Raw genomic sequence first — 12049 nt, forward strand, 5'->3', positions numbered from 1 at the left:
TTATATATGATAGGCTAATCACTCCTGGTTTCTTTAATAGTTTTTGCTATGTGTGGAAAGCACATGAGGGTGGAAGTCTAAGCTCCCCACTTGCCTTTTCTCGCGTGAGTGAAGGCAAGCCACAGTCTTCTTCTGTGTCAACTGGCATAGAGTGGTTATTGTCCACTTTATATTATTATCTACTCTACATAATTATCCACTCTACATTATTGTCCACTGTGTGTTTCTGTCTTGCTAAACTGCTCCTTTCCTGGTCCTTTTGCTAAAGACAGCAGTTGTTGTTGTTGTTGTTTTTTGTTGTTGTTGTTGTATGTTTTGCCTGTGCCCCTTGGCTTTCCTCTGTTGCTGATGTTTTCAGCTCTAAGCCTGGGGTATATGAGCCAAAAAGAAAAGCCAAGGAAGCGCCACCACTGTTTTCTTAGTTCTGAGTGCCCTACCCAGTCTGCCTGCCTCTTCCTAGCCTTCAGATACTTCTTGCATTTTGTTTATGCATAATGTGCAGGATTTTTAGTTGTACTTAGGGGTGGGAGAAAAGCAGAAAAGTATGTCTACTCCCTTTTCCTGGAAGTGAAGCCCATTATTCTATTTTTTAGCTTCTCTGAATCACCTTAGGTTGTCTCTTCTACACAGCATATATTTGGGCCAAATTGATCACTCTTTTGTTAAGTAACAGAGTTAAGTACATTTATATTTGTTAATATGAGCAACATGTTTGGGCTCAATTGTCATATTTTGTTGCATTTGCTATGTGTCTTTATGAGATGTATATTCTATGGGTTCTATTTACTAGTTAATTTATTTATAATTTGTCTCTAGGAAGGTTTGTATTTTTGTTCTGGTGGTTACCTTTGTTTGTATTTATTCCTTAAAAAAATACCTTGAGTTTCCTGTTTTCTTCTCTAAGCTTTTACCATCTGTTTGATACTATTTTAAGCATACTTTTATGCCAATCTATTGCCTATATAGCCATGAGCTTTTTTGTTTTTTTCTCTTTCTTTCTTTGTCGTGCTCCATTTTTTTAGTTGCTTAATTTTTACTTTGTCACAGTATATAATGTTTGTACCTGAGTCTTCCACCTTTGGGTCATATTATTTTAGTCTTAAATGTATACTTACATATTTTAATGCACTCATCATTGATCTTTTTGCTGAAGATTTCCCAGTCATTACTTGGTTGAAGTTCATTCTCTAATGAATTCCTCAAGAAGAGCTGCTGAGTGAAGAATCTCCTAAGTTTTTCCTCCTGTACTGTTGGTGGGAATGCAGGCTGGTGCAGCCACTGTAGAAAATAGTATGGGGGGGGTCCTCAAAAAATTAAAAATAGCACTGTCTTATGGCCCAGCAATTCCATCTCTGGATATATATTCAAAGCAACCTAAAACATTAATTCTAAAAAATATATGCACCCCTATGTTCATTGAAAAAGAAAAATATTCTCCTAAGGTATTATATATTAGAAATGATTTATTATGCTTTTTAAAGAATAGCTTGGTTGCTATTCTTCATATAATCCTTCATTTTTACATTTTCTTCTATTGAATATTTTTATAAATATAGTCATAGTTATTTTGTTTTGCATTTGGTTTTGAAAAGTCTGATGTCAATTTAATTATTTTGACTATAAATTCTTTATTTTTTTTTGCTTTGAAGTCTTGAGGGTTTTATCTTTACCTTTACAATCTAATTATTTTACTAAAGAAATGCTTTCATTGTTTTGGGGTTAACTTTTGCCAGTTACCCAGTGAACCTTTTCCATGTGCAGAATCAGGTGATTCTTTTTTATTCCTGGAAACTTTTCTTGGACTCTATTTTTCACATTATGTCTGTCCATTGTTTTCCTTTCTCAGTGACTCTGACAATATGAATATTAATACTTGTCTTCTGTTTCCATCACTTTCTCTCTGACCCTTTTTTGCTTCTTTATGTCATTTTCATTCTCTTGGTCATTTTGCTGCCTTTCTTCAATGCCCCTTATTACGTTTTCATTTTACGCCATTCTGCCTTAGTCACCTTGTAATATATTTTTATTTTTTTATTTCATTTCATATTTATTTAGCACTCAACTTACAGCTCTATAAGGGGAGAAATTTATGGGGAAAAAGAAAAATGCAATTTTCATTCTCACTCTGAAAGATCCTGCTTTGCCACAGTGATAGCACAACACAACACAAAACCCTGACAGTGCTCTCTTGGAAGGTAAGAAATAACAAATGTAACTGAGTTTCTAGAATGGTAAAAGGCTAGAAAGAAAAGGTGAGGACACTTGAAAAGTAATTTTACTTTTGTTTAACCTTAAATGTGTCAATCGCTTCATTCTTTGAGCAGCTTTACCTTCTGTTTGATACCCAGCTGCACTCATATTAGAATCTTAGGGAAAACTACTTAGTGGTTCTACTTGGAGGTTATAACTGTACAAGGAAGATGTTTTGAATATAAGCCTATCCATATGTCAGATTAACTTTAGGAACTCCTAATTTCTCTTCTTTTACAGAAATTCTCCCTCTATCCTGACGTACTTTGATTAAGGGCCAGAAAACTGACTTCCTTAAATGAGACAAAATTTTTAAAAAAGTTTTCCAACTACTACTGTAAATAAGAAATCTTTCTTTCAAATACAAAATCAATTTTCTGAACTGTACAATAAATTGTAATTTAATAGTTTTTCTCTTAGTACTTCACTTTAAACAGTGACCTATCATTTGTTTAAGCAATAGTAAGTTCTTTTCTGGTATCTTCAGAATAAAGAGAATACAGTAAATATGTTGAAGATACTACTAATAATATTTCACCTATTAAACATGTGGCTTGTGCATTGAAACAGAGGAATTTTTCCAATTTACTTTCAAATCTTAGAATCTCAATTGTTAAAAATAACATCTCTGAAATAATTTGAATGAATATTTTAACAAAAACTGATTCATAAGTCTCTATTACCATAATCATTGGTCTTAACAAATCTCCTAAAAATGATATGAATCCATTTTCTTGATCATAAGACTTCAATAATATAGAAACATATTTTGTATAAGAGAACTTTTAATTATATTAGTTTCCCTTAAACACACTAGTCATTCAGTGGTGACAATATTACCCATTGGTTGGCAGGAGGCTCTTCCACTAAAGGTTCCTATGGTTTCCATTGTATCATTTTTCTCACCAAACTTAATTCATTTTCGGCCTGAAAAATCACCTCTTCTATTTAGCCACCCTGAAGCTGGTCTTCTAATTTTTTAATATCTGGTTTCACGTTAACCATATCCAGCTTCTTATTTGTAATCTGTTCTGTATACTTTCTATATGCTGCATTTTCAGGGCTTTGATCAAGAACATCAAGAATCTTTGTGCACAGTATTCTTAGCCTCTTATGAGGACTCTCACATGAAGCCCGCCACGGCAGCGCCAATGCACTGAGTACCTCTTTATGTTTTATTTCTGAGATAATTTGGGCTTTTCCCTTCCGTTTCTTCCCTAAATTTAATCAACTGTTTTTTTAATTTCTCCCTTTTTTCCCCCATCATTTTTGTTTTTATTTCTGATTCATGGCAATATTTTCTATCTTCAGTCATTTGTTTAAGTATATTTATTCCTACTCCCTTTGTCTCTGTCTCTCTGTTTCATGTCTATGAATTTTTTCTGACTGTATATGGCCTCTGATTAATGTAATCATGTTTTTGAAACTAGACTTTCAATAAATATAAAACTTTTCTATGTTTTAACAATAAACATGTTTTCTTAACCCTCATCCAAAGGTATGTTTGCTGATTACAGAGAGGAAAAAGGAGAGAGAAGCATCAATATGAGAGGAACACTGACCCATTGCCTCGCATGTGCAGTCCAACTGGGGGTCAAACCCGCAACCTTTCGGTGTGTGGGACACTGCTCCAACCAACTGAGCCACCTGGCCAAGGCAAAACTTTTCTATGATTTTATTTTTCTATATTTGTCTATATTTTATATCTATAGATTAGGAACTTAAGTATTTCTTTTGAAAATCTTCAGTTAAGCTATTATAAACTGTTGCTTAAGAAGCAAATGCTGATCACCTTGCTCTGAACTTTTGAGACTGAAATATTTCTTAGTTTTTATCTAACAGACCCATCCATCTACCCATTAAACAAGGTGAAAGGTATCTAGATAGTGCAGCATTTCTCAAACTTTGACATGCTTATGAATTGCCTGATACATTTGTTAAAATGCATAATCTGCTTCAGTAGTTATGGGGTGTCCTATAATCTAGATTTCCACAAACTCCCAGGTAGTACCCGTCCTGCTGGTCAGAAAACCACAGCTGGAGTAATAAAGTATCAGTGCTGAATGCTTTAGGCTTTTTTTCATGCAGATGAAATGGTCACATTTATTTGACTTCAAAGTATGCATCTGATCTCTTGTACCTCTATAATATTTTCTATAACAAAAAAATCTCCTTGAGGGGTAATATCAGGTCCCATCTCTTTCTTTGGCCATACTGTCCATGAGATTGTGCTCTTGCATCAGAAGACATATGCTGTCTTTTTTTCCCCTGTTTTTGTTGCTAGCCAACATTAATGCTTACTACCTAGACCTGTTAACCCACTGGCTTTTTAAAAAGGTGATATTTTAATTGTACCACTTCTTTTTCATTTATTAGTTGTAATGATTTTACAAAGAGCTTTTTCTCTTACATACTTAGAGGCTGACTAGTAGCATAGCTCATATGGGAAAGTCGGGACAAATTCTTATTCTTTCCCTTTATACAGTTTTTAAAGACAATGAATTGCTTCACTATCATTTTCAGAAAGTGACTAGTTTATGAGTTTAGTTTTTAAATATTATGAACCCATGGCTTTCAACATAATTGATGGGTTGCAGTCCATTGCAATCTTCCATATTAAAGTTTAAATGGTTCCATATTTGGTCAGTGGGGGCTTCTTCAAGTTGGCTCCTGCACCTTTCTTTAAGGACCCTGGTACTATTTGACAATTTCTTTACTGTCTTTAAGACAGGGTGTTCTTGGCTCAATGAGTACAATGTTTGCACTAGCATTAGTCATTTTTAAAGAAGTTATGTTTTTTAATTTATTTTTATTTTTTATTTACTGATTTTAGAGAAAGAGAGGAGAAAGGGAGGGGGCGAGGGGGTGGGTGAGACAGAGAGAGTGAGAGATTTGTTGTTCCACTTATTTTTGCATTCACTGGTTGATTCTTGAATATGCCCTGACTGGGAATCAAACCTTCAACCTCAGTATACTGGGAGGAGTCACCAACTGGCCAGGGCAGTTCTGTTTTTTTTCACTCTAAAATATTATTTCAAGTTCATGGTCTGGACACCTAATATGCTTGTTGCTCCTGAGTAGGTTATTATAAATCATTTTTAGATTTTTTTAGTTGACAAATCTAGAAAATATTATGTGTGTATCCACACAGATAATTATTTATATTTAAAGATCAAATACATTGTGTTTTTTTTTTACAATGACATGTCAACTTACTGTGACTTATGAATGCTATTTTTTCCCCAAAGGAAGGACAGTTAAACACATTTTATGTCCCGTGATAATTCTCTGTGATCATCAGAGCCTCCCCTGGCCTACTGTCTTTATTCATGTTCCTCAAAGTGTCGATGTTTTTCTCAGGCTCCCAACTCAATCTTAAAAAATGAAAACACGAGCACAGACGTTTCCAGGAAGCTTCCTATCTGTATAACACCAAAACTGTTTTTAAATTAGAAATTAAAACACTACAACTTAACACTGTAAGTGCTTACAATCCAGATAGTTTATGATAAACTTATTCTACTATTGAATATTTAACCGTTTTTCTCAAATGATTGTAAATTTGTTTTTATCCTATATAATGCCTCTAATTTAGGAATGTTTCGACACATAGCCTTTGAAAACCAATCTGATAAATGTACAATATTGTAATATATAAGGAAATAAAGTTTTTGAGCAGCATAGATAATTCTCGTCTACCTCATATGTTACTTTTTACTTTTATACATAAAGTTATTCTGATATATTATTTTCCCGACTCTGTTTAGTTGTCTATCTCTGTCTCTTATATCTCACTGAGCTTCTTTAAGACAATTATTTTGAATTCTTTGTCAGGTAGTAGATTTCCATTTCTTTAGGGTCAATTAGTGGAGTTTTATTTTGTTTCTTCAGTGGTGTCATTGTTCCCTGATTCTTGTGGTCCTTCTAGTCTGGTGTCTGTGTGTTTGAAGAAAAGACATCCCTTGGAGTCTTCTCAGCCTGGCTTTGGGAGGGAAGGCCCTTCAGCAGTCGGCCCAGCCAGGCATTCTGGGTGGTCTGGCTGATGGGGTCCACCAGCAGGCCAGAGTCTGTGGTGAGGTCTTTGTTCACCTCACTCCCCCTTCCCTCTTGGGGGAACTCATGGGCTAGTGGGATCTTTCTTGGTTCTGCCCCCAGAGGGGTGACATAAGCAAAGTGAAACAGTACTTCTTACTCTTTTCAATGCATCTTTTTTTGTTTGGTTTCTGTGCTTCACCCAGTTGCTGTTAACTCTTACTTGGATTACAGAACCCTTGTGTAGATTATTTTCTTTTGTGTTTGGGTGTTAGCTTGGTATTTCTGTGGGGTCACTAGAACTGGAACATATTCTAGCCATCTTGCTGATGTTACTTCTCAGCATCTTTTCTTTTTTTTTTTTGTTATGGAAGACACTTTGGCTTAGGCCTAACTCAAATACATGAGATATTTCATTCGAGTGTTTCTTTTTTGGAGTTGTATGTTTATTCAACAGATGGTTTATGAAATAAAGCAATTTGTTTCCATTTGTGCAAGTCCTAGTCTAGTAATTAGTAACAGATGAGGGAGAAAGCATTCTCTTTGCAGTAAAATTTTTCAAACAGCCCTTTTCATATTGTTGCCTCATTTAGATTCCTTATTAAGGCAAGTCACATTAAATCAGCTCTTCTGCAGAACAGTCAGTCTTACAAAGAATCTTCAGTTAGGTCCCCTCCCCCCCCCAGGGATGTTAAGATCCTAAAAATTACCATAAATGGGTGATTTGTTTACTGTAATTTTGACAGAACTTGGGCAACTTCGACTGATTTGTTGAAGCTACTGGGCATACCTTTATAGTAAAATATCTTTCTGTGGTATTGTGGGGTGGACAGGAATCAAAATGTATAGGGCATGCCCAACTACAAGAGACAAATTAATTACATCCCCCATTTCCTCCTCTCGTCCTTTTGTAACCCTAGCAGTAGCATTATGGGATATTTTAATGATAAATCTGGCTAGTTAATATAGTCTACAAATAGCAAGTTTGAAATTTTCAAAGTTTTTTTAACCCTTCTTAAATCTATTTGCCAATTTCAGTGTATTTCACCTGTTATGATTTCATAGGACATGCTTTTATGTGACTTAGTGCATAAAAATTGTACCAAATGAGTGTTCTTGATCTTTCCCGAGGGATATGTAAGGTAAATCATTTTCTTAACTGTTAGCTTGTTAACAGAGGATGTTCCTAGACACTTACATGGAACCTCTGATTCTCATTGTCTCCAAACAATGTAAATAGTTAAGAAATTTTACCTAGGTAGCACTCACGTTTTTTTACTTCATGGTTTCCTCACCTGCCAAATTAGTAGGAATGTAACTGTGTTGTGTTCACTTTGGAGAGGGAACTTACACTTTACTCAGTATCTCATGCATGTAGCTTCCTGGACAAGAAGTTACTTTGGACTCCTCCTGTCGAGTTCTTTCTTCCCTGGGTCTCAGGTGAGAAGAAAAGTTGACTCCTTCTTAGCTATTTTGAGCAAGGCTATTACTTGCTACAAAGAGAGGGAAAAGCAGTTTGCATTCTGAAATCATCTAAAAATTAACTTTTAACTATATATGTCTAAAAATAAATATGAATATATTAAAATTGTTAGACAAAGAAAGCTTACAGATAACAAAGAGGAAAAACTAGTAAGTCAAAGAAAAATTAATCTTTCAGTGCATGCTGCTGTTGACAAGCAGCACGACATTATTCCATTTTTGTATAGCAAAGATTTCTCATAATCATCAAAACAATCTCACTCAAGAGCCTACTGATTTTTCTTGGTGCTTTTTCCATGCTTTTGAATGAATTTCTGTTAAGATTTTGCCCCTGTAAAGGCTAGATTTCCTAATGTAACTTGTATTTACTTTTAGTCTAAATCAAAAATAAAACTGTTTCTTATAACCCTTTATTATCTTTAAAAATTCATGGAATAATGTTGTCTCCTTTTAAGTGTGACAACTTTAAACCAGAATAATAAAACTTTCAAGATGTATTTTACACACAGAAAACTACTAGACATGAATACTTTTATTTAATATTTTATAAATGGAGAGGTGCTAAAAATAATTGTGTATGTTTTTGGATTGGCCAAGTAGTCCATTTAGTTTTCTTCCATAAAATAAAAGACACATTTTTGTTTTCACCAATAACTTTATTGATTTGGATATTTTGAGTATGTCGGTTATCTCTCACTGTTGGCTCCTAGTGGGTAGAGGTCAGGGATGCTGCTGAACATCTTCCAGTGCATAAGACAGCCCCACAGCAAAGAATTACTTGGCCAAAATGTCAATAGTGCCAAGAATTCAAAATGGCTTTTCACACATTTGATTAGTCACGGTACCCTCTCCATACAACTCACAATTTTTTTTTTGGCATTTTAGTTGTGTTTTTACCTTTCTTGAAATAATAAAGCATAATATGCTGAAAATGTTGCTCACTTTCTTCTATCTTCAGTACCAAAATGGCCACACAAAAATTCACCAATTTTGAAGTTTTTTAAAAAAATGCACAGATAGGATAGCTATCACAATACAGTCTAACAAAATTGTTTCTCATGAAGTTAAAGACAACTAAGCACTACTAGAGCCATCATATGAAAAAAAACTAAATGAACTTTTTGGCCAATTCAATATTAATGATCATGTCACTATTTCAAAACTGCCTTATTTGCCAAGACCAAGATATAAGAACAGTTGACAAATCAAAAAGTGATGCTCTTTTCCCCTATAGTAATGACATATAAAATATATGTTTCTGTACATTTGTATGTTTTAAGACAAATAGAAACAGTTATGGAAAATGTAAAGACTTCCACAGTAATCATCAATAAGTTGATTATAAAGAATTTCTAGGACTTCCAGCCAAGATGGAGGTGTAGGTAGATACTTTTCTTCCTCACACAACCAAAAGAAGGACAACAACAAACTTAAAAACAAAAAACAAACAGAACTGCCAGAAAATCCAACCGTATGGAAGTCTGACAACTAAGGAGTTAAAGAGGAAATATTCATCCAGACCTGTAGGAGGGGCGGATACAGGCATCCAGGGTGGGGAGGACTCAAGGCAAGGGAGCAGCTGGAGGACCGAGGTGGGCAAGGTTGCAGCTGGCAGAGGAGGCAGTCCTACATTTGTGTGCGGATAACTGGGAGGAACAACTGGGGAGCAGGACAGACCTCGCAACCCAGGGTTCCAGAGCTGGGAAATAAAGCCTCAAAATGGCTAACTAAAAAAACCTGTGAGGGTTGAGGCGGCAAAAGAACTCTCAGCCTCACAGGAGAGTTCATTCATTAAAGAGACCCACAGGGTCCTAGAACATACACAAACCCAGCTACCTGGGAATCAGCACTAGAAGGGCCCATTTTGCTTGTGAGTAGCAGAGGAAGTGACTGAAAGCTGGCAGAGAGCTGAGCAAGTGGCATTGTTCTCTCTTAGACCCCTCCCCCACAGACAATGCCACAACACAACTTACCTGGGTTACCCCACCCAGGCAAATATCTAAGGCTCTGCCCCTTACTATGTAACAGGCCTGTTGAGACAAAAAAAATATGGCCCAAATGAAAGAACAGATCAAAGCTTCAGAAAAATTACAACTAAATGATGAAGAGATAGCCAGCCTATCAGATACAGAGTTCAAAACACTGTATCCAATCAGGATGCTCACAGAAATGGTTGAATATGGTTGCAAAATAGAGGAAAAAGTGAAGGCTATGAAAATTGAAATAAAGGAAGATGTACAGGGAACCAACAGTGACGAGAAGGAAACCAGGACTCAAATCAATAGTTTGGAGCAGAAGGAAGAAATAAACATCCAACCAGAACAGAATGAAGAAACAAGAATTCCAAAAAATTAAGAGAGGCTTAGGAACCTCTGGAACAAGTTCAAATGTTCCAATGTCCGAATCACAGGGATGCCAGAAGGAGAAGAGGAAGAGTAAGAAATTGAAAACTTACTTGAAAACATAATGAGGGAGAACTTCATTAATCTGGCAAAGGAAGTAGACTTCTAGGAAGTCCAGGAAGCTCAGAGAGTCCCAAATAAGTTGGACCTAAGGTAGCACACACCAAGGCACATCATAATTACATTAGCCAAGATTAAAGATAAGGAGAGAATATTAAAAGCAGCAAGAGGAAAGGAGAACATTATCTACAAAGGCATTCCCATAAGACTATCAGCTGATTTCTCAAAAGAAATCTTGTGGGCAAGAAGGGGCTGGAAAGAAGTATCTGTAGTCTTAAAAGGCAAGGTTACTCTATCCAGCAAACTATCATTTAGAATGGAAGGGCAGATAAAGTGCTTCCTAGATAGGTCAAGTTAAAGGAGTTTATAATCACCAACTCCTTATTATATAAAATGTTAAAGGGACTTATCTAAGAAATAGAAGAAGATCAAAATATCAACAGCAAAATGACAATGAACTCACAACTTTCAACAACCGAACCTGAAAAACAAAACCAAAAATGAACTAAGCAAACAAATAGAACAGGAACAGAGTCACAGAACTAGAGATCACATGAGGGTTATCAGTGGGGAGGGGAAGTGGAGAGAATGGGGAAAAAGTTACAGGGAATAAAAAGCATAAATTATAGGTACAAAATAGACCAGGGGGAAGTTAAGAATAGTATGGGAAATGGAGAAGCCAAAGAACTTATGTGTACAACCCATGGACATGAACCAAGGTGGGGGAATGATGGTGGGAAGGGGGTACAGGGTGGAAGGGAATAAAGGGGAGAAAAAATGGGACAACTGAAATAGCATAATCAATAAAGTATATTTTTTAAAAATAAAGAGTTTCTATCATTGAATTGAGCACGGGCTGCAAACCAAATGTCGCTAGTTTGATTCCAAGTCAGGGCACATGCCTGGGTTGTAGGCTAAGTCCTCAGTGGTGGCGGGGGGTGCATGAGAGTCAACCACACATTGATATTTCTCTCCCTCTTTCTCTCTCCCTCCCCTTCTCTCTAAAAAATAAATAAATAAAATCTTTTAAAAAATAAAGAGTTTCTAGAGTTAAAGTAGGCCAATTGGTGACAATTGTAACATACATTTTACAGGATAAATTAAAAGACCCTAGAGACTTGTCAGTGACCTCATTGTCACTAATGTGCTTTTATTCTCTGGGTAATCATTTACCAAACCATTAAAAAATTAATTTGTAAGAAACTCCATTGGGGTACTTTACTTTTCTCCATTCTTATTTTGTTCATTGTTACAGTAAATTACTGGAGTCTTTCAATCCTATACTCAAAAAGTAGATTCTGCTTTTCTAAACAACTGAGCCACAGTGGCCAGGGCTATATCATATCTTCTTTATCCAATCATCCATCAAAGTATACTTCAGTTGTTTTTTATAACTCATTTTTCAGGGTTTTTTTACTTTATTGTTCCCATTACCATTTATCCCTGCATACCCTCTTCCACCTCCACCCACTTCTCTCCCACCAGCAATCACCACACTGTTGTCGATTTCCATGAGCTTTTTCTCCATCTTTTTTTTTGCTTGATCCTTCTACCCCCCCAAAAAAAAAAAAAAAAAAAAACCCCAACCCTAAGCAATCAGCCTGCTCTCTGATTCTGTATTTATTTTGCCTCTTAGTTCAGTTTGTATGTCTTCTTGAAAAATGTGTCTGTTCAGGTCTTCAGTCCATTTTTTAATTGGATTGTTTGTTTTTTTTGGTGTTGAGTTGTGTGAGTTCTTTATATATTTTGGATAGTAACCTCTTTTCAAAGTTGTTGTTTTCAAACATCTTCTCCCATTTGGTTGGTTGACTGTTCTGTTGGCA

The sequence above is a fragment of the Phyllostomus discolor genome, chromosome 2, assembly GCF_004126475.2.
Source record: "Phyllostomus discolor isolate MPI-MPIP mPhyDis1 chromosome 2, mPhyDis1.pri.v3, whole genome shotgun sequence".
NCBI classification, from domain to species: Eukaryota; Metazoa; Chordata; class Mammalia; order Chiroptera; family Phyllostomidae; genus Phyllostomus; species Phyllostomus discolor.